Genomic DNA, 25,445 nt, shown 5'->3' with positions numbered 1-25,445 from the left:
GGGAGAAAAAAAGAGAAAGAAAGAAGAAGGTAAAATACAATACAGTACAATACAATAAAGTTATTAAAAAAATAATTAAAAAGAACTTTTTTAAAGTAGTAAAAAACAAACAAAAAAAGAAAGAATGAAAGAAGGAAGAGAGTAACCACTATTTCCACAACCAAAAAACAAATACAGCAATGATAACAAGTGCCAAAAACTATACAAAAAAACAAACAAACAAAAAAATGGACAGAGAGACCCCTAGGACAAATGGTAAAAGGAAAGCAATACAGACAAAATCGCACACAGAAGCATACACGTACATACTCACAAAAAGAGGAAAAGGGAAAACAATATATATATCCTTGTTCCCAAAGTCCCCCTCCTCAATTTGGGATGATTGGTTGTCTATTCAGGTATTCCACAGATGCAGGGTACATTAAGTTGATTGTGGAGATTTAATCCGCTGCTCCTGAGACTGCTGGGAGAAATTTCCCTTTCTCTTCTTCTTTCGCACAGCTGCTGGGGTTCAGCTTTGGATCTGGCCCTGCCTCTGTGTGTAGGTCACCTGAGGGCATCTGTTCTTCGCTCAGACAGGACAGTGTTAAAGGAGCAGCTGATTCGGGGGCTCTGGCTCACTCAGGCCGGGGAGTGGGAGGGGTACGGAGGCGGGGCGAGCCTGCAGCGGCAGAGGCCGGCGTGACATTGCACTAGCCTGATGTGCTCCGTGTGTTCTCCCGGGGAAGTTGTCCCTGGATCACGGGACCCTGGCAGTGGCGGGCTGCACAGCCTCCTGGGAGGGGAGGTATGGAGAGTGACCTATGCTTGCACACAGGCTTCTTGGTGGCTGTAACAGCAGCCTTAGCGTCTCATGCCCGTCTCTGGGGTCCGCGCTGATAGCCGCAGCTCGCGCCCATCTCTGGAGCTCGTTTAAGTGGCGCTCTGAATCCCCTCTCCTCGTGCACCAGCGGCGCCCTGAATCCCCTCTTCTCGTGCACCAGGAAACAAAGAGGCAAGAAAAAGTCTCTTGACTACATGTTTGTGGGTTGAATCGGTGCACACCCTGCTTGTCCCAGGCCTGCTGTTGTTGTTTTGAAAACCACAAGAAAAGAGAGTTTGATATTTACAGAAATAATACTAATACTTTGAAAATATCTTTGCTGTTTCTGGATTTCTGCTTGCAGGGCTGTATGGATGGGTGATGGCAAATCTCACCATCTCTCAGTTTCAGATACAAGAATCTGGTGCAGTCATGTAGCGTTTTCTTTCAGGTTAAATAAGCTCCAATTCTTGTAGTCATGATTTATAGGCCCCATTTTCCATCTCTTTAATCATTTTCATTGCTTTTCTCTGGAACTACTCCAAGTTCTCCATTCACTTAAGTTTCAGGCTCCAAACTGGACATGGTATTGAAATACTGAGTGAAAGAATTATCCGCATGTTCCTATAGTCAATATTCTTATTTATACATAAATACTTTTTTCCCCTAATCAGTCTGCAAATATTAACTAGGCACTTATGCTGTACCTGGCACTAGGCTTCAAAGCTTTTGGCAATTTCCAACGATGTGATTCTTCTCTGTGAGATAGGCTTTCTTTGGTGGTAATACATGAAAAACATTATACTTATAAGCATCTGTATGGTAGTTATTTATGTAACAGTGGAGTGGCTTTCCGTGTCAATAAACATGCTGCCTCTTATCTGGTTTGTTTACGTGAAATTAATTTAATAGCTCACCTGTTCCATGAGTATAACAAGTTTACTCCTCACCCCACATTACACTGTAAATTCAAGAAGCAGAAAATGATCTAGTGATTATTCTTTGCAGTATACACTTTTAATATGCTCAAATTTTATTCTAACTTGTCTATATTATTCTAATTCAGCTGTCCATTAAGGTTTCCTCTCTATTGTCATTAGAGAGATTTCAATTAATACTAAAATATTAATAACATTCAACAAAAACACTGTAAAATTTTATCACTACGGTATATTGCCTTATTTTTGAAAACATTTTTCATACCTCTTATCTCACTTGATCCTCATAAGAATCTTATTAATAAGGAAAGTTAGGAATTATCACCATCATTGTCCATTTGGTTACTCTGAGACACAAGCAGAGTCAAGGTTCAACCAGGATCATACAGGTGAATGGGGAGATATGTGTTCTGACATATGCAGGTGTTTTCATCAGAGTTTCTCAAAGCTTGAGAAAAAATCGAACCATTGCTATTGCGTAAGACCCCTATAGATTAAAACTTCTAGGGAAGGCAAAGTAAGGTTACAAACATTGTAGTGTATAATTTGTAAGGATTGTGGTCTGACAGAACAGCACAAAATTAAGGATGTGTATTAGGAATATCTATCTAGTATCTCTCTCTCTCTCTCTATCATCTATGATTTATTATAAGGAATAAGCTCACATGATTATGGAGGCTGAGAATTGCCAAGACCTGCAGCTGGTAAGATGGAGACCCAGGGAGCCAATGGTTTAGTTCCTGTCTGAGTCCAAAGGCCTTAGAACCAGGAGAGCTGATGGTGGTATATGTTCCAGTCTAAAAGCCAGCAGGCTAGAGGCCCACAAAAAGCCAATGTTTCAGCTGGAGTCTGAAGACTGGAAAAGACCAATGTCCCAGCTAAAAGAATCAGGCAGGAGGAAGTTCCTCTTATTCAGCCTTTTTGTTGTTTTCTCATCAATTGATTGGATGAGGCTCACCCACATTAAGGGAGGGAAATCTGCTTTACTCAGACCCCTGATTCAGATGTGAATCTCATCCAGAAACACCCTCACAGACTCACCCACAATATTATTGGGCCAAATGTCTGGGCACCGTATGGCCCAGTCAAGCTGACACATAAAATTAACGGTCACAAAATACACAATGAACATTTTTTTAAACCCTAACAGTATGCCTGTGTACCTCTGTGACTGGGTTATAAACTCACCTGGAAGTAATGTCAAAATTCTCACTTTGAAGACCTCTAAGAACATTAATCATGGGCCAACTGGTCTTTCTGATCTTGTACTCTGAAAGGCCCTGCTTTTCACTATACTATCTGGGGCCAAGTGATTCATTTCTCAAGATGGAGGTATAAGGAAGCTACAAGAAGTTTGACATAAACCGGACATTGTTGTTAACCTGCTATTTGCTGGTGTCACTGTGGGATCAATTTTCTTTGAATTATGTAACTCCTTTCATGCACTGAATCAAATATGCTTAAATATTTAAGAAATAAAAAATAAAGTTTTATTTTTGTGGTCAGTTTGCAAAAGATAAAGCCAATATATATTCCTTTCTTTGGTCTTCTGCAAAACTACTACAAATTTTGTTCATTTCTTTGAACAAGTATTTTTAAGTTGTGTAAAAAATTTACATCCTCAGGTTTAAGAATTTTTTTTAATATCCCAGATTTTAAAAAATAGCTTTATTGTGATGTAATTCACATACTATAAAGTTCACCAAAGTATACAATTTAATGATTTTTAATATATCCACAGAGTTTTGTAGCCATCATCGCGATCAATTTAAAACGTCGTCATCACTCCAAAAGGAAACCCCATATCCATTATCAGTTCACTCCTCATGTCTCCCCATCCCACCCACGAATCTATTCTATTTCTCTATCTCTCTATAAAGAGCGCCTATTCTGGAAATTTCATATAAATGTAATCATAAAATATGTGGTCTTTTCTAACTGGGTTCTTTCACTTAGCATAATGTTTTCAAGATTCATCCATGTTATACCATGTATCAATACTTAATTATTTTTTACTGCTGATTCCACTGTATGGATATACCACATTTCATTCAACCATTCATCAGTTGATAGACATTGGCTTGTTTCCAGTTTGGGGATATTATGAGTAATGTTATTATGAACATTTGTGTGCAAGTATTTGGATGCACGTATGTTTTAATTTCCCTTGGGTACATACCTAGGACTGAATTGCTGCTTCATATGTTAACTTCATGTTTGACACTTTGAGGAACTACCAAACTGTACCATTTCCACATTCCACCAGCAATGTATGAGGGTTCCAATTTCTGATGTCCTTGTCAACACTTCTAATTATCTCTCTTTTTGATGATAGCCATCTTAGTGAGTGTGAAGTGGTTCCTCGTGATTTTCAATTGAATTTCATTACGGCTAATAATGTTGAGCATGTCTTCTTCATGTGCTATTGGTTATTTGTATATATATTTTTGAGAAACGTATGTTCAAATACTCTCTTTTCATTTGGGTTATGAGTCTTTTTACTGTTAAGTTGTAAGAGTTCTTTATAGATTCTGGATATATACTTTATCATATACTGTATGTGATTTACCATTCTGTGGGTTGGCTTTGTTATTTCCCCCAGGTCAGTGCTCTGAAGTATTCAAGGTTGATCTCAATCCTGCCAGGTCAAGCCAGCTGGGAATATCTGTGTGCTGTCTGCAGGGGTTTGTACTTGCCCTCTGCAGAGGCTCCCAAACGCTGTCTGTGGAGGCTCACATGCACCATCTTGGGAGTTCACAAGTAGAGTGCTGGGGGCACATGCCATCCAGTTGGGGGAGGCTACCAGTGAGGTGTCCCATGGGATTTGGGGGCAGGCCTCTTGGTGAAGTCTGCAAGCCAGTTAGTAGGATCTGTGGCCAGTTTTTGAGTTCTGCACAGTGGTTGCTGTGACCCCTGCCCTTTTGCCCTGCTCCTACTCCCCTCCAGATTATTCAGCCATGCTGATCCCCCCACTGCTCTGGATACGGTAAGGCAGAAGCAGGCTGCTGGGGGCAATGTCCCACCAGGCTGGGGAAGTTGAGCGCTCACTCAGTTCTCACTTTCCCTTGTGGGAAAAATTGTGGGCTCAGGGGGTCTCTCCTGGCATTGAGCTGTGCTGCTGTGGAGGAGGGGTGACACAGGTAAAGTGAGACTCATATTCTTCAATGCATCTGTTCTTTTTTTTAAAAATTTTTATTGGAGTATAGTTGTTTTAAAATGTTGTGTTAGTTTTTGAATCGGTTACACATATACATATATCCACTCATTTTTAGATTCTTTTCCCATATAGGTCATTACAGAGTATTGAAAAGAGTTCCCTGTGCTATACAGTAGGTTCTTATTAGTTATTTATTTTATATATAGTAGCGTGTATAATGCATCTATTCTTGTTTGTTTGTTTGTCTTCTCAAATGAAGTGCTGTAAACTCTCCACTCGACTTCCAGGTTCCCACAGGGGTATTCCTGTCCATGGATGGTTGTTAAAATTGATGTTTTGGTGGGGGTATGAGAGCTTGAACCTCCTATTCTGCCATCTTGCTGACATCCTGCATCTGTATTTCCCCAGAGCAAATTTGATACACTTCTCCTCTCCCAAACTGGTTGAGAACTGCTGGCTTTATCAAAGGCCTGTTAGTTCTTCCCACATGCGTGTGGGCTCAGGGTGGGAAACTGTGGACCTTTCTTCTTTCTAAGAGACGTGGCTGTAGTGAGATCAAGATTCTCTGGAGAACCCAGAGAGAAAAGGGGCCCCTTCCTCTGTGATGATACAAAGTGTAGAACTTTCTGGACATAAGAAGGAATGATGGGCTTCCCTGGTGGCGCATTGGTTAGGAATCCGCCTGCCAACGCAGGGGACATGGGTTCGAGCCCTGGTCCGGGAGGGTCCCAAATGCCGCGGAGCAACTGGGCCCGTGCGCCACAACTGCTGAGCCTGTGCTCTGGGGCCCGCGAGCCACAACTACTGAACCCCATGCACCTGGAGCCTGTGCTCCGCAACGGGAGAGGCCGCCGCGGTGAGGGGCCTGCGCACCGCAGCGAAGAGTGGCCCCCGCTTGCCAAAACCAGAGAAAAGCCCATGCGCAGCGGCGAAGACCCAACGCAGCCAAAAATAAATAAATAAAATAAATAAATTTATATAAAAAAAAAAAGAAGGAATGATGCAGACTTGCAGAGCTGTCCAACAGAACTTTCTGTGATGATAGAAATGTTTTATACCTATGGCATAGGATACTGTAGCTGCTAGCCACCCATGGTATTGAGCTCTTGAAATGCAGCCAGTATGAGTGTAGAACTGAATTCTTAATTTGAATTATGTTTGAATTATTTAAATTTAGATAGCCATAGGTGGATAGTGTCTACTGTACTGGACAGTGCTAATCTAGAGAATCTTTCTCTTTGTGTGTATGTTGTAAGCAGTGGGTAACAGTTTGTATTGTTGAGTAAATATCTAGGTAAAATATTCTCTCAGGCAATTGAGTCCTTAGTGTCTTAAAAAAAGTTCTGGTGGTTGATCTAAAAAAAAAAAGAGTATTTTAAAAGATGTTCAAAGAATTTTAAAAGCACAGATCCTTATAAATCTATGAGCCTGATTTAATCTAATCATCAGTTCTCAAAATAAGTGAGCATAGCATTAAGCTTATTCGATTATACCGTCTTGAGTTTCAGATGTGTTGTCTTTGAGAAAAGGATGAAAGTCTGGAAATTTTGTCCTCTTTTTAACATTTAGAGGAGGTAGTCTCCAATACCATTTTTTTTCCCATTTTGCCTTGAGAAAACTGTATATAAATCTTATTTTTATTATTAGTTAATGGTTAATTTTTGATAAAGTTTTCAGGGATTTTGGTAAAAGAATTTTTGAATAGCCTCTTAGGGGGAATGAACATTGTGAGTTGATTTTTTTCCCCATTTCTAAATTCCCTTGAGCATCTAAGGAGCGGCACTGCATGAGAAATGCCTTCCTTTGCAGGCAGTTTTTAGTCATTGGCCAATGTGAAGAGTTAAATGTCTACCTGGCTTTGGCAGCACAAGGTGGCGATCTCCTCTGAATTCTGCTATTCTTTGATTTCATCAAAAGGCATATTTGCATATGGACTGATAAGGCACCTTGGCACCGACATTCTGGATTTCATACAGGCACAGATTTGGCACAAGACCGATGAAAATTCAATTATGATTTACGTCTATGCAACAGAATTTCCTATTGATTACGTGCCAGAACCATGATAAAGCAATGTTAGGCCTGAAGCCAGTTCTTCCCAGCCATAATCTTTCCTTAGGTTGTGTACTGTATGCCTTTGCTGGAGTTTTCTGAACATTTGTGAACCATAATCGTTCTCAAAAACGATCCTTGGATGTGCAAACTTGCCTGCAATAAAGGATTCTCTTCTTAGTATTTAGGTTTACTTTGTATTTACCTTTCAACCATTTGGGGTTTATCCAGCACCTGCTTATGTGCATTATATTGTTCTGAGTTTTATAGGATGTAGAAGAAATGGAAAACATGGAACTTGCCTATAGTAACCTGGAAGAGGTCAGTTGTCCAGAGATGAAGATAGTCCAAGAAGCAATTGCCTTCTATTATTGATACGTTGGTGAAATTGAACAACATGAGGCAATGATCAAAGTGAGCCAAAACTAGACTGAGAGGCTTCTTGGTACATTATTATTAATTGAGGAAAGGCATTAAAAATAGAAGAAATTACGACTAGACAGAGGGAATATGGAATGAGGGTCATAAAGGGGGTTCTTGTGGAAAATCTAGCTTCCTTGATAATCAGTCTCCTGTTGAGATGGTGAGCATTTTACTCCTCATACTTAAAAATAATACCTTTATTTTAAATATCTAACTGTAAAACAGCTTAAAATACTTAACATTAACATAGTGCTTCTGGGTGCTTGGCCCTGTTCTAAGTGCTTCATACATATTGGCTCATTTCAATCTCAAAACATCCCCATGAGGAAGTTCTATTATTATCTCCATTTTACAGGCTAGTTAACTGCAGACCAGAGACAGTGAAAGGCTTGTCTACAGTCCCACAGTTACAGGGGCTGGTGCTGGAATATGAACCCAGGCAGTGTGGCCCCAGGTTCTGTGCAGTCAAGCGCCACCCCATACGGCCTCACATCTGGGGAGACCAACAGAGGGGCATATGGTACGGTTTATGTCCTGGCTCCTCAAAGAGTAAGAGAACTGTCCCTTTCTCATGATGAGGAATAGAAAGTTTACTTCTTTAGTTTCAAGGTCACTTACAGTTGGACAGGCAAGGTACCCTCATTACTGCTTAAAGCAGCCAGTTCTGAAGAACCTTCAATTCTGCAGAATAAGTTCAGTTAGGATTGTGTAATGGGCTGAATTGTGTCTCCCCAAAAAGATATGTCGAAGTTGTAACCCCCAGGATCTCAGAATATAACCTTATTAGTAAATAGTGACATTACAGAGGCAATGAAGTTACTTTGTTATGGCAGTCCTAGGAAACTAACACAGGTTGATGATGGTTTTCAGTTGTGTGAGGTGGCATCCTTTTAGCTAAGGACTATTTAAACTGTCAAGAGGGGATCTACTTTCTGCATATCAGAGAGTAGAACAACTTAAACCCTCCACAGTATGGTTAATGAGATATCACATGAAACAAACAATCTCATGTGAATACTTAGAACTTCATCCACTTGAAAATTTATTTCAAATTTATCACTACCTTAAAAACATAATTCGCATCAGGATCTGAGTTAGGCTACTGTATTACATAATGTAGTTAGATTCTAGGGAAGTATTTTTTTCCCTCCAAAGCTATTCAAGGATCTCTCTCACCAACTTTCCCACCATTATTTATACTACAGGTACAGCCTTACTTGATTGGATGAATAGTATAATTAATTCTGTATTCTAAAAGGGACATACTTCCTATCCTAAACTATAGCCTTCCTTTATTGGACAATAGCCCTAAACTGTATGCCAGGTATTTGATTATCAAATGAAGAGTATAGTTTTCATAGACCAATGTTTTATATGTGGAACAGTAAACATCAAGCAAAGTTTATTCCTTTAAAGACCACTGCTAACTTCTTCATTCTCTCCTAGAGGAATATGTTAGTTAGAGATATCAAATTGTTGCTGCGCTTCTTGAAAATTCCTTGATCTTTATCCTTGTATATAAGATTTAGCTGTTTGAAGAGCTCAATCTAGACAGAGCCCAGGGAATGGATGTTCTTACAAAACTGGCCCTATTATGGTTCTGCTCGGATTAGAGCCAATAGGAACAGTCTTTTGACATGGCAGACCATAGCCTTTGGGGTTATAAAGGATTGTGTTTAGCTTTCCCTTCTTTAAAACTTGGCTCTTAATGATCTGGTTGAGCTGACTTCAACCCCTCCTTCTCCTGGCTATAGAGAAAAAAAGCACAAACATTCTTACATGAATATTATGGCTCTATTATTTCAAATAAGGAGTGGCCTGAACAAGCCTCTGACCCCGCTGGCCAATTATTGTCCAAAAGAAAGGCCACCGATAAGCCTTTTGCCTTTTCTTCTTTTTTTCTTTTTCCAAACAAGTTATTGTCTTTGCTAGATATTCGTATCTTCTAGCTGGCTTATAAATAAATAACAATCCCTTACAACTTGTTGCTGTTTCCTAGATGTGCATTTCATAATGCTTTGTCTTGGAATACACAGTAGGAAGTAGTCTGCTCAAAGCTAAAAATGCTTTCAGGGCTTTGTGGCTGTTTTATTTTGCCTGAAGTGGGTGTCTGGTTATCTTCGGCTAATTCAGACTAATACTATTTTGCCCATGCTAAACGGAGTAGAATTAGGGCCTCAACTGCCTGTTCATCTGTGTCTACAGTGGGTTGAAAATAATTTTCTAGGAATCATCCTGGCCTTTCTTGCTAGTGCCTCCTCTGCTCACCTTGTTGGGGGTGGGGGCGGGTGGCCTGGCCGTGCATCAGACATTTGCCTTGATGGCAAGTCTGCAAAGCGCCCACCTTTTGCAAAGGAAATGAACTCTAGCCCCATCTCTGGGCTCTGCTTGGATACTAGAGGATGAACTCAATGGCACAGAGAATACTACTCTCAGTGCATTTGCTGTCACCACACAAGATTGATCAATAACTAGGAGGAACAGTGTTTAGAGAGGATTGCCAGGTTCATCCACCTCCTGAAACTCTAAATTAAATCCCTGGGTCAAAGCTGATCAGCAGAGTCTGGAACACTGCTTTTGTTCTGTCGGTCATCCCTGCCTTCTCTTTCTCCCTCCCCAGAAGGGCACCTTTTCTCTGTATTGTGTCTGTGCATGTGCCACTAGCCTACATCGAGTCATTTTAATAAGCAGCCCTGTGGATCTTGTTGTATGAATTGTAAGAAAGTTATAGTGATTGCTCATTGCACCACCTATTTGTGAAGATCCCAGGGAAAGTTTCTTTCTGGTCTGAGTACCAAGAACAATTAGACTTTGCCCGGGAAATTTGGATTGTTAGTATCTCAGGGACACTGTGAATTGAGTGACTGATAAGGTTTCTCTTTTCATGTTGGCTGCCAGAAAATTTAGGGCCAGATTTATGCCCACCTGTTGCACATATGCAGGTTGTTGTGATATGCATTTTAAAACTCATTCCTGGCTATGCCTCATCTCCCCTCTTGTTTTACTTTCTTCTCTTGACTCACTTTTTAATCGTTGCTATTAGGTCATCTTCTATGTGTCTTGTTATAGGCTGCTTCAAATCTTTTCAAAAATAGAGAAAAATATGAAAATAAATACATATACATAGATGAAATAATCTCAAATAGGGTTTTGAAGGAGGGTTACAGATTGGTTAGTGGAGAGAAAATAGGTGTTTTCAGATGCAGAGAGAAACATGAACAAACATATAAAGGTAGAGTGAATGGTTTTATCAAGGGATCTGATAAAAAAATCTTCCTTATTACAGTTAAAGTGATGTAGCAAAGCTGCTTAACTGAGATCTCTAAACTAGAACGTGGATAAAAGATGCATGATATAAAAATGAAATTTCTTTTAAAATCTCTTTCAGCCTGATGTATTTTATTTCAGGAATAAATTTGTGGAAATATTTCAGTTACTATACACTGGAATGAAACCTAGAAGCTCTCTGAGAAAATAAAGGGCATTGAGATAAGAAAATTCTATTAGTATATTTTAACTTAATACATCTTCCTATGTTATTTAAATACTTCAGAAAGAGTTAGCTATGGCATTCTTCATTATTCATGCCTTCCAGAGGTCATGCCTACATCTGTTTGAAAAACAACATGGGAAAACACTAAACATTTTTTGGTGAGATTAGGTGTAAATTGGAAATTCAGATGAATAATAATGGCAATAATTCAAATAATTTAAAGCTAAGAAACATTATGCCTACTTACTTTACCTGGAAATCTTCTAGTCTCAAGGCTCCATTTTCATTGATTAGTTCCATGAGGTTAAGGAATTTGTGTCTAGTTGATTACTGCTATATCCCAGGGATTCAGCCCATTTACCAGAACATGATAGATGATCAGTACATATCTGTTGAATGAATGAATGAGTGAATGAATGAATGAATGAAATGCGAGGCTTAGACTGTATTTGTACAATCAGGATGAAATTCCTTTGACCTTGGGGAGGCAATGACAGGGACTTGACTTTTGACCCATTTAGAGAATATAGTCTAAGGTAAAATTCCTTTTAGAGTTAATATCCCATATATCTATTTAAATGTTACCATTTCTATGAGTATTTGAAGACCTGTTTTCTCTCCACAGTGTGGAGCTGACCCCAAGATGTTTGTTCTGTGAAATAATTGTCCTGTTGGTGATAGAATATTGAACACCAGTGCTGTGAGGACCTTAAAGATCGTGAGCCCCTCCCTGTGGAGGTGAGGGGACAGTGATTGGGAGGTGATACCTCTGGTCCAAACACTCAGCCCCATCCCCACGGAGACTACATGGCACGGCAGTTTTGCATACTCACTCTGGAGATAGGCAAGTCCCCACTAGAATTAAGATGAGAACAGTAGCTCCTACTTCATAGGCTTGTTTGGAAAATATGATGAAATAATGAATGTTAAGTATTTAGAAGAGTGCTTGGTATTATTTAAATCAAGAGTTCCAAACTATGGCCAAGTTGTTGTGCTAGAAAGTAAAGCACAATTAGCTTGAGAGTTCAAAGTCATCTTCCTATATTAAATTTTCTCTGACACCCAAGTGTAATGGATTACTTCCTTCTCTGTAACACCTCTATAGTGTTTTACAGGCCTGCCACTCCTCACCTCTCAGATAGTAACCCTTGTAAAGGCAGGGTCTGCCTGCATGGTAGGCAGTTTGAAATTGTTAATTTTACTTGAATAATTATCAATATTATCCTTTTCAATGAAATTAATGCAGTGGTCTGAAACCAAGGCATTGTATACAGAGATGCCTTTAATGATTAGTCCAACTATTCAAATGACAAATCTTTTCCCCTTGCTCAGCTGTTTCAGAAAGAAATAATTTAGTCACGCTGGCTATTTGTCTAGATAAGGGTTTTTCGACCTTGGCACTATTGACATTTTGGGCCGGATAATTGTTTGTTGTGTGGCAGTGTCCTGTGCATTGTAGGGTGTTCAGCAGCATCCCTGGCCCCCACCTACTAGACACCAGTAACACGTGCCTTTCTTACCAGGTGTGACCATAAAACATGTCTCCAGACATTGCCACAAGTGTCCCAGGCATCAGAATAGTCCCCAGGTGAAGACCACTGGGATAGATTATAACAAATAATCTCTTCTCTTTATTACATTTTATAATAAATTTCTGGAATATGCTTTGAAATAAGGCCATGGAGTCTTCTTTCAGAGGCAATTTAAAAATAGAGAATGGTAATTCTCAGTTCTGGAATGTGCATAGGGTTGGAACATTTTGAGGTAGCTCTCGGTTCTCTGAAGTGAAGATGCAGAAGTCCCACAAGCCCCTGGGGCAGCCCTGCTTATGTGCCTATTTAAATACTTAGTGTACGATCTTCATGTTTGCCCTTCTGTGATGTATTATATAAAGACTCTCCAGTCAGAATTACTGGAGAATAGTTCCAAATCTTGCTTCCTTTAAAACATTTTTGCTTTGTCTGTCCATCAGTTTCCAATTTACCATATTTGCCTTGTCCTTCCCAGGGGCACAAAGCATTCATTCTGGGTCATTTTCTAGGTCTACTGAGTAGAGTAGGACAGGAGGTTTGCTGTGACTATGCCTGTACACACATCTCAGGGCCTCTCTGCACATCGGCAGTGGCTAACACACCTGGTGCTTGGAACATATCCTAGCACGGCTGCAGGAGCAAACCCTCAGCACCCACTCCAGCGCTCCTCAGCTGCCCTGCCCCACAGACAATCAGAGCATTGTGCAGAACAATCCCAGAGCTGCTCAGAGAGCATAGCCCAGGGCCCAAGGGTTGCTGTTTATTTGTGGCACTAGATCAAGAATGATATGGTAGTAGCTTTGTGGATGTGCTTAGGAAAGACTTACATCAACAGCACCTGAGGCTCTGGCCTCTCTCTCAGCCCTCTGTTTCTGTTTCCACTGAAAACTATGCCATATGTATCTGAGGAGTTGGACCTGTTCTGGGAAAACATGCATTAGGAGTACACCCAAGCCCATGGTGGCCTCTGGGTCTGTTGTCACATCCCCTGGTATTCCTCTGTCTCATATGAGGGAGAGTAAGGTTGTGCATGCTTTGTTAGGTAGATGCCAGTTGGGCTTATTGATCAGACTGGGGATGGGGAGTGATGGGAGGATATGAGGAAGCTAAGATGGCTCTAAAAGAGCCAGATGCCCCCTGTATCCATAAAGTGCCCCCTAGCTCCATCCAAAACATGTTTGAGTGAAGATTCTTTCCAAATTCTGATCATCCTTCAGTCATACATGTGATCGAATTAAAATAAATCACACTTAAGTGGTGGAGGTACAAACTTCGGTCTGTCCAAACACAAAATATAAGGTGGAAAAATACTAGTAACAAGGAAGATTGGCTAAAGGATGGGGCAACAGTAAATGAACCATAACTTCTTCCAGATGCATGGTTCTGATTTAAACACAGATAAAGCAGAGTTGTGAACAAGGTTAAGGAGAAACGTACAAAAGAAATGTTCTCGCTTATTTAAGTGTTTTTTTTAGCACTAAGTTTATATGAAGCATGGAAGAAAATTTATTCTGAAATTAGTGACTTGTGTTGGCACAATGTTTTTATTGACTATTATTCCAAGCTATGGCTTTTATATTTTCCTGTTCTGATATTTAATGAGCACATTTTAAAGAACATTTTTGCTATTTTATGGCCAGGGCGCTAGCTCTGACAACTGGAAATTTGTAAAACTGTACGATATAGCCCTTCCAACATGGTTCCATCAGTTATACACCAATAAATAACAGTGATTTCAAGGATGATTAATCATAATCATTATAAAGCACTTTGGCCAAGCCAACATCTGTTTCCATGGATACAGCAGCCGGCCATCCCAGTTTTGTAATTTATATGTTTTAGTTATTGTTCCCAGATGACTATGAGGACCATTCCACACAATATGACCTTTTAACTTTAGGTCCCAGTGGACTCTCTGGTTTACATGCAGCCTGTAGTCCTTTTGATAATTTTTTGTTGAGAATTTGTGGAGCTCTGAGGAGATGAAGCAGGATTTCAAATGTCTTCCCATTATTGCTTCCTTGAGGAGGCAAAGTGAAGCAAAGTACAGTGGTGACAACATCAGTAACAAGCAGCTAGTAGTGCTGATGATATTGTCAGTGAATCAGAGATGTAAAGACTCACAAGGCATCAGGTAAACTAGGCGTTGGAACTGCCCCCTCCACGTCACACTGAAATTGAGTGGAAAGCTGGTTCACAACCAGATCTCCTGACTCTCAGGCCAGGGCTCATTTTTTCCCTCAATTATTTTATTTTTTCCCTCAAATATGTTTTATTCAGTTCTTTATTGAATGAATGTTTATTGAACCATACTATGTTCAAGGCTCAGTGCTGGCAAGTTAATGGCAATTAACAAAAAGTCTGGTTCTGCTCTGGTTCCTACCCTTGTGGCTCAGAAAGAGGCTAGTGAAGGAGGCTTGCATTGAACTAATAGTCACAGAGGCCAGTGGACAGTTAAGGCTATGACAAGTGTTGAGTAGCTGAGAGCTATCATACCCTGGGGGCCTGCCATCAGGCATTAGGTCTAGTTACAAAGGTAAGGACAGGCTTCTCTGGGGCAATGTCACCTAAGCTGAGATCTGAAGAAGGAATTAACTGTGTGAAAATTGGAGGAAATAATATGTCAGGGGCCAGCATGTACAAATGCCCCATGGCAAGAGGAAGCATGGTGAATTCCAGCACTAAAAGAAGGTTGTAACAGGAGTGTAGAAATATGGAACAAAATGATCAGGGACTGGATTATGCAGGTCTTGTGTAGCCCATAATGAAAATTCTGTCTATTCTAGTTACAGAAGGGACTCACCTGCTGTAGCCTAACTTGATTGGGTTGCATCAGAATCAGGAAGAGTAGCTGGGGACTAGTGGTTGGAGTCTCTGTAGCTTGAAGGGTAGAACCATGCTTTGGTCCTTTGCCCCTCTAAATACTCTACTGTGACTTTTTCCCCCACTTACCTCTGCTGTGAAGTCCAGATGCTGAAAATGGCAGGAAAGCCCTGAAGTCTGTCTGTCATTGGCTAGTCTGGTTTCATACCCTGCAGGCTCAGGTGTCCAGGGTTCTGATCTCCTCTCAGCAGAGGAGAGAGGCCATGACCTGAACTATTGTCATGGAGCTGAAAGAATAGGCTTCGTGTAGACGTTTTCTGTGCATAGGATTCAAATTATTTCTCCCATACTGAATGTATAAAATACCACATATGAAGTGAACCTGCCTGGGTTAGTTTTACATGCTGTGTACCAAATAACCATATATAAAGCAGTATATGTAAAACAACACACATCTATTATCTCACAGCTTTTTTAGGTCAGGAGTCTGAACACGGCTTAGTTGAGTCCTCTGCAAGGCTTTGATCAAGGTGTCGACCAGGGCTGCATTCTCATGTGGAAGCTTGACTGAGGAAAGGCTCGCTTCCATGCTCATTCTGGTTATTGGCATAATTAATTTTCTTGTGGCTGTAGGACTTACAGCAGCTTGCTTCTTCATAGCCAGCAAGGAAAGCAAAACCCTAGAGCAAGTTGGCTAGCAAAGTAGAGTCTTGTGCAACATAATATAATCCTGGGAGTGACATCACATCACCTTTGCCATATTCCATTGGTTAGAATAAAGTCACAGGTACCTGCTTGTCCACACTCAGAGGGAGGGGATTATATGAGGGCATGAACACTGAGAATCCAGGATCATGGAACCAGTCTGTCTGCCACGCTATCCATACCCTAGCTTCACAGACATATACTCAGGGACTGTCTGTGTAATGCCTGGGTGAATTTTGTGCTCTACATGACTCACTGTGTCAGAGAGACCCCTGGATATGGTTTTATTGCCACCTAAGAGGAATATGGAAGCCCAATAGCAAGTGAAATTCCTCTGGTAGAAATCCCCTAGCTTGGTTCCTTGTGGAATGAATGACAGATGGAGCACCAAGTATTGTGAGTGACGAGGGGATGGAGGGGTTTTTCTCTAGTTCACCCTTTAGAAGGGAATCAGCAATTAGGTGGGTAGACTGACACCAAGGAAGGAACAGGGAGCCTGGCTGTAAAGACAGGAGAAGGCAGGTTTGGGGTGGGAAAGGGCACTGGCTGAGTAGGATGGAGTTCTGGCTCTGCTGCCTCTGGTGGGTCATCCCCCTCCCATGAGATGTGCTAATAAAATGAAACAGGCAACTCGGAACAAGTGATTTCTCAGTCTCTAGAGTGGTAGTGTGTGTGTGTGTGTGTGTGTGTGTGTGTGAGAGAGAGAGAGAGAGAGAGACAGAGAGACAGAGACAGAGACACAGAGACACAGAGATACAGATAGAGAGAGAGATGGGGTGGAGGTCAGACAGAGCCAAATCCTAAGGTTCACTAGAGACTAAGGAAGGGAAAGCTAGAACATGAGAGGCTTCAAATCCTAGATTATGGCCTTTGGCATCACTTATCATCCTATAAGAAAGATAAGACTCAGCAGAAAAATGATTTGCCCAACGTGTTGTGTTAGTTAGTTTACCAGCAGTGCTGGACCCAGAGTTGACATCTTCTGATTTCCAGTTTGTGCTTTATTACTTCACCATGAATTGCTAGGCTAAGGATGGAGGAGGATTCAGGATGCTTTCAGGTGGATAGAAAAAAAGGTAAGAGGAGAGGAACTCAAAAGAAAATTATAAGACCCCTAATTATAGACTACACCCATTCAGTGGGGCATGATATGGCCTTACTGCTTTGAACAGAAAATTTCTATTTTTAAAAATGTGACTCTTAGATAAACATTCTATCACACTTAGGCTGCTCTTTACCATGTCACATAAGAGGCAAGGAGTATTTTGCTGTGTGTTATTATGCAGTACTGGAAGGCTTGCGAAGCATGGTGTATTGTGCAGGCCTTTTGTGGGGAGTTGATGATTTTACTCTGACCCCTCTTTGAGCCTTGTGAGAGACGGTTTGCAGCACTACCACAGCAAAAGTCCCTGCCAAGACAGGGCTGCCGACAGTGCTGTCACTTCTTTGTAGCTGAGGCCAGCTCCCCCATGTGTCACAGCCGGGAGAATTTCACTCAGCCTTCCTTGCTCGTAATCTTGGGGATGCAGATGGAAACAACAATTAGTCTCAATTTTCACCCAACAGATTAGCAAAAATGAAAAAGACTGAAATAACCAGTGAGGTATAAATGATACAGCCACTTTGGAGAGCAATTTGGCAGTTTCCCAAAAAACTAACAGTGCACACACGTTTCATTTCTAAATTTAAAGCCCAAAGAGGTAACTCTTCTAACTGCACAAGCAGACCCGGGCAAACTGCTTCTCATTCTGCATTGTTTGTGAAAGTAAAATATTTGAAACAACCCAAATGAAAAAATACAATGAAATAGTCTAACAGAATAAATACAATGGGGTTTGTTTACACAATGGAACACAGTCCAGTGGTAAAAAATGAACACAATCAGAGTAAACGTTGATAGATCTCAAAAACATAATATTAGGTGGAAATATTGCAGAACTATATGATTTTATGATGCCATTTATTTAAGTGTGAAAAGCAACACAAAAATAACAGTGTGTATTATTTATGGATAGTTGTATATATATCCAAGTATCACAATGGATTGGAAGGTTGAATAGCAAAGTGCTGGTAGGAATGGCTTCTAAGAAGGAGGGAGAAAACTGGGTCAGAGGGTAGGAGATTAAGGAAACTAACTTGACTTATAATAATGTATTATTTCTTTAGAAAACACAAATTTAAAATGTCAGCATATCAATTTTTGTGTGTATGAGGTAGGAATAGGGTTTTTATTTTAGCCTTTGAGATTTTTCAAAAGTTCTCAAAAAACATCACTAATGAAGATCACCATTCTTACCAACTGGAGGAATTTGAAAGATTGCAAATCTGCCTTCCTGTATGTCATGTGATAGAGGTACCCTGAGCTGAAAAAGGTGTCAGAGGGTTAGCTTCAGTAGAATTTGGGATAAGGGCATGCAAGTGTATATAATATGAAGCTACAAATGGGCAACAGTGTCCAGAAGTGACCTCTTTGCAAACACATTCAAATTCATTTGGAACAGCAAAGCTTTTAAAAAAACAATGTGCCCAAAGAAGGTTTTAAGTAAACACTTGCTGAATTGGATATGCATGATGATCATAGCTAATTGCATTTTTAATAGAATTATTCTTTGGTGTCTAGGAAAAAGAAGTTGATAAGCAGGAAATAAATTATTTTTTTTCATTAAGTTTAGATTTCAGATTGGTCCCAATTGTGGCAGAAATAGTCTTGTTGAAGGTTTTTCTGCTGTTCAGATGGGGGGCCGTGGAGCAAAAGCACTTAGTGAGTTAGAGGGGAACCAATAAATGTATAATTTTGAAAGCAAAGGCAAAATTTGCAGAAATAAACATTTCCATTCAATAATGTTCAGAAAACCAGACCCCTTGCTGCTTCAATTGCTAGAGTAAAGAAATCCAAAGACACTGCTGGACATCCTCTTTGATTTCTTTTAAACTGAAGTCATTGAGATGGTTAAATAATGATGTGATCATAGATTTTTATATCTCAGAAACCCATTATGGTTGCATATCATTAAAGCTAAGTTTCACTAGTAACTTATTCCAAGAGTTATTAGCAGTAATTCTGTGTGTGATTGTATTTGCAGTGTACATAATCAATGTAGATTCAACACTTGCTGTTCAGTAAGGAGATGTTAAACTAATAGAAAACAGGATAAGTTATTTGTTTTTCAACTACCTCTTCCTCCCCAGCTCTAATCCATCCCTCATTTTGGTTCCAGATTATGCCTGTCAAGGAATCTCTGATGCCATCACTCCCCTTCTTGGAAGTGGTCAAGGATGACTCCCTTTCCACTGAATTAAAGACAAATTTATCAGCCTATGCTAATGTTCTTCCCTAGTGTTATTGCCCACCACTCTACAGTATGCCAGGCCAAGTGGTTTTGTTTTTGTTTTTGTTTTCTTTTGTTTTTATCCCAACTTTATTGAGGCAGTCCAAATGGTTTACCTTTGGCACTGTTCCTGAATATTTTTTACCATTTGCTCATTCTTTTTTCCTAACCAGTCATACTTCTGTTCAGTTTACTTGCCAATATGATCTAGACATTACAGGAATTGTCTCAAAATTCATGGCCTCCATGAAACCTTTCTTAATTCCACCCAATAGGAGCACTTTGTATTTCTTATATAGCATTTAGAGAATGGGTTATTGGCATAATATTGATGGACTTTTGAGTATTTAATTTAATTTATTTATTTTTATTTATTTTTTAAATTAATTTTTATTGGAGTATGGTTGCTTTACAATGTCGTGTTAGCCTCCACTGCACAACGAAATGAATCAGCCATACACATACAGATAATCCCCTCCCTTTTGGACTTCCCTCCCATTTAGGTTACCACAGTGCATTAGGTAGAGTGCTAATGCAGTATGTTCCCATCAGTCGTCTATTTTATACACAGTATCAATAATGTATATGTGTCAATCCCAGTCTTCCAGTTCCTCCCTCCCCACCCCGTTTCCCCTTGGTATCCATACATTTGTTCCCTATGTCTATGTCTCTATTTCTGCTTTGCAAATAAGATCATCTATACCATTTTTCTAGATTCCACATACTTGCGTTATTATACAATATTTGCTTTTCTCTTTCTGACTTACTTCACTCTGTATGACACTCTCTATGTCCATCCACATCTCTACAAATGACCCAATTTCGCTCCTTTTTATGGCTGAGTAATATTCCATTGTATGTATGTACCACATCTTTTTTTTTTATAAGCTTTCATTATTATTATTATTTTTATTTATTTTTGGCTGTGTTGGGTCTTAGTTTCTGTGCCAGGGCTTTCTCTAGTTGGCGGCAAGTGGGGGCCACTCTTCATCACGGTGCGCAGGCCTCTCACTATCGCGGCCTCTCTTGTTGCGGAGCACAGGCTCCAGACGCGCAGGCTCAGTAATTGTGGCTCACGGGCCTAGTTGCTCCACAGCATGTGGGATCTTCCCAGACCAGGGCTCGAACCCGTGTCCCCTGCATTGGCAGGCAGATTCTCAACCATTGCGCCACCAGGGAAGCCTCCCACATCTTCTTTATCCATTCCTTTGTCGATGGATATTTGGGTTGCTTCCATGTGCTGGCAATTGTAAATAGTGCTGCTGTGATCATTGGTGTGCATGTGTGGACTTTTGACTATTAATTTAGCCTTTCTCACTTTATTGCAAGCTTCTCAACCATTGGACTTCTCAATGCTTTCAAGACTTTCAACATTGACCAGTTCATATTTATGTCCCTATAGCAGCTAGCACTGTGCCTTACAAATAGTAGTTGCTTATCTAATGTTTAATTAATTATTACCTGATTGAGTACACAGTTGTATGGAAAAGTTGGCCTTAGTCAGCTATTAACTGACCTGAATTCAGTTGTCAACTTTTCAATTGTCTTAACAAACTGGAAACTAAGCAAGTGACTTTATAGTCTGGTACCTACATTGTATATGACAATCTTCCTGGAATAGGCTCAGGAACAAATGTGTGCTTGTTTTCTTGCTGCAGTGACGTGGTGAAGCCAGAGGTCAATGACCTCCAAGAACTCTATGGGATTCTTCCAGTTTCCTTGGGAGAAAAAGGATTTTCTTTCCAGACAATGTTTCTAACTCCATGGAGTCAGGGAGAGTCTACAAAGTGTTTTTTGTACAGGATCTGATTTACTGTGGCTTGGGAAGACCATATGCCTTCAGGACTGTTGTATCTGGATAGGCAGGTATGGTGTAGAATGAAATGGCCTTTAGACTCAGGGTCCTGAGAATACTTCAGACGTCCACACTTTGCCTGAGTTATATATAATTTGGACCCTTATTTATTAATTTAATTTATTAATTTAATTTATTAATTTAATTATCTATTCTTTGTCTTCTTCTAGAGCTCATTTTAAGTTGCTTATGTTAACTCGTATATCAAAACGGTGATACATAAATAGAGAAAAATGATAAGACCAGAGCAAATATGCATTGGAGTCAGAAGAAAGTTAAGTCTGGGATTGGGAGATGAGAGGAATGAGGAAACCACAAGTGTTCACATTATCTGAGTCTTCATAGTTGCTAGAGATGAACAAGAAATTGGGCTCACCTTGGCAACCAATGTGAAAACAAAAGTTGGTCTGGAACATAGTTTTAAGGTCTAAGAAAAAAAATCATCAATTTTGGTGAGAAACAAATACTTCACTAGATTAAAATCTAAACTAAACTGCTCACATGGAACTTCCATTAAGGGCAGTGGAAGAAATTCTCAACACTGCATTAAACTGTGTGAAATTAGTATCATTCCTCAGTAAATGCCAGGCACAATTCTATACAAGACCCATCTCAAGGGCCAATATACCTCAGGACAACTGTGCACCTTTCTGAGGGATTAGCTTGATTTGAGGGTAAAACCTGAAATGCTAGGAAAAATGGAAAGACTATCAAAAATTCCTTCATAAATAGCTCCTTCTTCAAGTGAGCTTTGGATATGAGGTAAAAAGCATGGAGTTCATGATTGCATTTTTATGAGCCCATGAGGGATTCTTCATTATTAATCGAGGATACATTATTAATTATTGATTGGCCCTTAGTCACATTGTATGCTGAATGATTTTATTATTACTATCTCCACCAACCTCACCGCCATCCTCAGAAAGTATCTTTTTAATGCCCGCAGCAATATGCACATAGTTGGTGATTAATGAACATGAGTTGAATTAACTGCGCTAGCAGCCAGTTGAGAGTAAACGCCAGGTTTATTTCTCTTTGGAAACTGACCATTAAGGAAGCATGAAAGATGCATCGGAGATAAACAGAATTTTCCATAATCAAATGCATCAGCATGGAATACCTAGTTTGGAAGCCAATGGGATAATGGTCCTAAGAATTGTATCCATGAGGTAAAACTTCAGGAAATGTTAAAGTAAGGATGAAGGGATGGTTAGAAAATATATTCTAGACAAAGAGTAGTGTTTGGGAAAAGATTCAGTAGGGAAAGCAATTCTAACCTTATTGCCAGAAGCCCAAGGCCACAAAAATGATTAAAATGGACATTTCTATGAAGATTATTTTATTTTATCCAAAGCTGTCCCACCTAATAGAGACTAGTATATAGCGATCTATGGAAAGAGCCCAGAGTGGCTATAGAAAGACCTCCGGTTCACAAGGCCAGGACTAATAATGTTTTCTGACTTCAAACCCAAAGCTTTAAGAGATCTGTCTTCTGCCTTTCAAGTCTGCTAAAGATATATTTTAAAACTGTTGAATGTTAGACAAGGAAGAGCAAACCTTCCACTTGCCAGCTCTCCTCCTCCTCACCATCTTACCCAGCTATGTCATTTTTATTTGGCAGTTCCTTCTCATCTTGTTTTTTCTTCATGCCAATCCATAAAAGTAGAGCACAGGATAGAACATCTAGTGCGTGTTGGTAATTATGGATTAATTCTTCAATTTGGGGGATGAGGTAAAGAAACCCATACGATGGAGAATGTTACAACAGTTCCTGACAAAGCAAGAACGATGTAACATACATTTACTTGATATATCAGTTATGACTCGGCTTCGACTGTTAATGTGCAACACCAGAAATAATTATAGCTTAACCAGGATAGAAGATGTACAGTGGACATCTAGGGGTGGCCATCCAAAGCTGGGAGAGTAGACCCACGGTGTCATCAGGTTCTAAGATTTTTCCTGCTTCACCAGTCTTAGCACTGGCTGCTAGTCTCTGTGTACTATGAACTGAGATGGTTTTTGAAGGTCCAGGCCTTCACTACATCTAATGAAGGCGGCAGCAGAGGGAACTGAAGGAGGATGAAAGGCTGCTCATTTCTCTTTGTAAAGAATGGTCTTAAAGAGGGATCTAGTTGGGTAGTATAAGGCTTTGATTTACATCACATTGCAGAGAGCTTGACCACAGGCTGCAGAGGAGCTGGAAAATTAAGACCATTCTGGAGGCAATGTGCCCCACTGAAAGTGGAAGTTCTGCTACTGATGTGAGTAAGAGAGGGAAGATGCCGTAAATGATTCACAATAAATTATTGTCATTAGAATTTCTAGTTTCTGATGATTACAGGTTTAAGACTTTTTTTTCCACCTCAATTTGATTTCTCACTTAGGTCACTCTTTCTGGGTTGCATCTACTATTGATCTCAGATCTAAATAAATCTCATATCATACGTTCTTACAGAAAAAATAAAAGAAAAAGAATCGATTAACATCTCATTTCTTTTGTTAACTCTCTAACTATAGTTGATTAAAAAATCTCAAAATGCTTATACTAAATTTTACTTTTAATATTATGATATTTATTTCTTTCCTAATATTGCTTCCCATTTTTTGCATTTACAGTCTTCACCATTTAGTTGTAGTTAAAAAAATGAGGACTCTTTCTGGCCTCATGTGAATTTATATCATTTTTTTGCTTTTGGCAAGAATTTTTGTGTAAGATTAAAACAACTTACCTTCAAATTATTCATGCCAAATTTAATTATGTCTTAATTCAGAACCACTTTTTATTTATTTATTTATTTATTTATTTATTTATTTATTTATGGCTACATTTGGGTCTTCGTTGCTGTGCTCGGGCTTTCTCTAGTTGCAGTGAGCAGGGGCTAATCTTCGTTGCGGTGTGCGGGCTTGTCATTGCGGTGGCTTCTCTTGTTGCAGAGCCCAGGCTCTAGGCACACAGGCTTCAGTAGTTGTGGCACGCAGGCTCCAGAGCACAGGCTCAGTAGTTGTGCCGCATGGGCTTAGTTGCTCTGCGGCATGTGGAATCTTCCCGGGCCAGGGCTCGAACCCGTGTCCCCTGCATTGGCAGGTGGATTCTTAACCAATGCGCCACCAGGGAAGTCCCCAGAACCACTTTTAATGAAAGATGGTAACAAAGACAGCTACTTAGCTATTTTCAGTTTCTAAATTTTACTCCATGGCACTGAATTCCCGATCCTTTTGAAGTTAGACATAAAAGAAAACTGCATCCCGCAAATCATAATGTAGATTAGGAAACATTTTGAACCCCTTTCCCCTTCATTCGTTTTCTATTTTTTTTTTGTGGCAATCTTTAAAAAATTTTATTGAAATGTAGTTGATTCACAATGTTGTGTTTAATTTCTGTTATACAGCGAAGTGACTCAGTTATAAATATATTCTTTTTCATTAGGTTTATCACAGGATATTGAATAGTTCTCTGTGCTATACAGTAGGACCTTGTTGTTTATCCATCCTATACATAAGAGTTTGCATCTGCTAATCCCAAACTCCCAATCTTTCCCTCCCCAACGCAAACACAAGTCTGTTCTCTATGTCTGTGAGTCTGTTGTTTTTCACAGATATGTTCATTTGTGTTGTATTTTAGATTCCACATATAAGTGACATCATATGGTATTTGTCTTTCTCTTTCTGACTTACTTTGCTTAGTATCTCTAGGTCCATCCATGCTGCTGCAAATGGTATTATTTTGTTCTTTTTTTATGGCTGAGTAATATTCCACTGTATATATGTACCACATCTTCTTTATGCATTCATGGACATTTAGGTTGCTTCCATGTCTTGGCTAATGTAATTAGTGCTGCTGTGAACACAAGAGTGCATGTATCTTTTTGAATTATAGTTTTGTCTGGGTATATGCCCAGGAGTGGGATTGCTGGATCCTATGGCAACTCGGGTTTTGTGAGGAACCTCCATACTGTTTTCCATAGTGGCTGCACTAATTTACATTCCCACCAATAGTGTAAGAGGGTTCCCTTCTCTGGGTGTGGCAAGTTTTGAGGGTTACCTCTAGGAAGTCAAGAAGTAAAGTGTGGTGCTTCGTAATGCGGCCTCCAGTTAGCCAGTGGTGGCCTTTGATCTCTAGAATCCCTTGTAACTTGATGTGGGCTGGGGCATCCGGACTTCCAGTGACTGTCCAAAGGTAAGCTTGTTAGCTTCTTCCATTAATAAAGTGGTGGCAGCTACTGCCCGAAGGCAGCCAGGACAACCTCGGGCCACAGAATCTAGTTGTTTGGAAAAATAACCTACCTTCTGTATTAGGATCCCCAGAGCTGTCCTCTGCTTTTCAGCCATGTAC

The sequence above is a fragment of the Eschrichtius robustus genome, chromosome 15 (genome assembly GCF_028021215.1).
Source record: "Eschrichtius robustus isolate mEscRob2 chromosome 15, mEscRob2.pri, whole genome shotgun sequence".
Classification (NCBI taxonomy): Eukaryota; Metazoa; Chordata; class Mammalia; order Artiodactyla; family Eschrichtiidae; genus Eschrichtius; species Eschrichtius robustus.
The sequence above is the reverse complement of the archived record's forward strand: the minus strand, read 5'-3'. Positions refer to the sequence as shown.